We start from the raw sequence: 1643 nt of genomic DNA, 5'->3' as shown, positions 1-1643 counted from the left end.
ATCAAACTCTTCCCCCTTGTCCTGGTGATAGGTCACCTGGTCATAAAAGGTAACAAGATTGGTCAAGCAAGACCTACCTGCAACAAACCCATGCTGGCTATCCCTCAGGATTTTGCCATTGGCCAGTCTGTTGTGAATGGTCTCAACAGACTGGCCCATCTAATTAAAGCGCCCACCCCTCCCCCCACTCCTGGAGCATGTGTATAAAATGTCCTTTGGGTTCAAATTGGTTCAAAGAGAGCTAATTGGATGACTAAACCTCTATTCACACCAAGAAGTATAATAGAACAAAATATTGAATGGAAATTCACACTACAGAAAAGACTGCACTTATAGAATCCCCATCAAATTTGTAAACATTACTAAAGTTACATATAATGGCTTCAGTTGTAACATAATAGTAAATGGAATATTATCACTTTTCTTTGAAATATCAACAGCCAAAAAAGGATACATGCTTTCATCTCTACTGTTTCTCCTAGCTGGGTAATTAGCAAAACCATTGAAGGGCAGCAAAGCACAAGCACAAAATTGACAACAATGACTAAACTGGAAGAACTAGCTTTTGCTGATATCTGTCTTCTATCCAGCAATAGAGCACACATAAAAATGAAGCAACTATGAACAAACACATTGTGCATAATCGTCAACACCAAGTAAACAAGCACAATAAAAATTAGCATAGAGACAACTGAACCAATTGTTTGTTAACAATACCCAATAGACAAGTATGAGTACCTGGAATCCAAAACCCAGCAAAACAGCAAGAAACAAAAATATCCAGCTGCACAAGCAACATTTATGCAACTGAACAATACCTGGAAGTCAGAAATATAGTTTTGGAATGAAAATTAAACCAGTTAAGAGCAAAGTAAAGTCAATATTGTTAAATGTAAGTGAAAGCTGGAAGATGATAAATAGTCCTGGGAAGAAAACAGAATATTTTACATGCTGATTCTACAAAACAATCCTGAAAGTTTTCTGGCTGAATCTGCTAACACAAAGATAAAAGATAAGGCCAAGTAAAGAAACATTATAATCAAAATCATGGGCATCTGGTGCCGCCTTAGTTGGGGGGGGCATGCGCCCCTGCCCCTGTGACCAGTTCCACCGATGGCAGGGGGAGGGTCCCCCTGCAGCCGATCCCGTGATGTCCGATCACTGCAGCCACCTCTGGGAGTGGCCGCCGCCATTTATGGGAGCAGCTGCAGTGATCAGCTGGCAGTTAAAAGGAGGGAACTGGTGCTTCCACCTGCCCCCTCTGCCCATTGCCTTAGCGGCGAACGCAGCCAATCAAGGGGTGCATCAGCACTCTCAGGCGGTGCATGTGCACCCCCTACACATTGCCACTGATGAAAATCAAAGAAAAGATGGAACTAAACTAGTGATTATCAATCAGGGTGGTACACAATATTAGCACTGTTAGTTGTGCAAACACCCACACATGACTACATTTAGCCCTTCAATCCTCCCATCTCCAGACAGGCAACCCCTGCTGCAGACCCTCTCCCCAGACCTGCCAGAACCCCCCATCTCATCAATTCCCCATGCAGACTGACCAGCCCCCTGATCATACTAATCCCCCCCACAGATCCCACCAACTCAAAGTTTCATAGTTTCATAGTTTCTAGGGTCGGAAGGGA

The 1643-nt window shown here is 43.4% G+C and overlaps 1 long non-coding RNA gene across 1 annotated transcript in view; it reads right to left on the bottom strand.

Annotated features, from left to right (window-relative positions):
* The window catches only part of LOC109291991, a 5398-nt gene extending 5308 nt beyond the window's left edge, over positions 1-90 (bottom strand). Inside the window, exon 1 of the long non-coding RNA XR_002096013.1 lies at positions 37-90. This is a non-coding gene — a long non-coding RNA (uncharacterized LOC109291991). The remainder of the gene's footprint in view (positions 1-36) is intronic.
* Between the last annotated feature and the right edge of the window lie 1553 nt (positions 91-1643).

Source organism: Gavialis gangeticus, unplaced genomic scaffold (genome assembly GCF_001723915.1).
Source record: "Gavialis gangeticus isolate Ggan-Ray unplaced genomic scaffold, GavGan_comp1, whole genome shotgun sequence".
Lineage (NCBI taxonomy): Eukaryota > Metazoa > Chordata > Crocodylia > Gavialidae > Gavialis > Gavialis gangeticus.
Note: the sequence above shows the minus strand (reverse complement) of the source record. Positions and strands in the feature narration are given on the sequence as shown.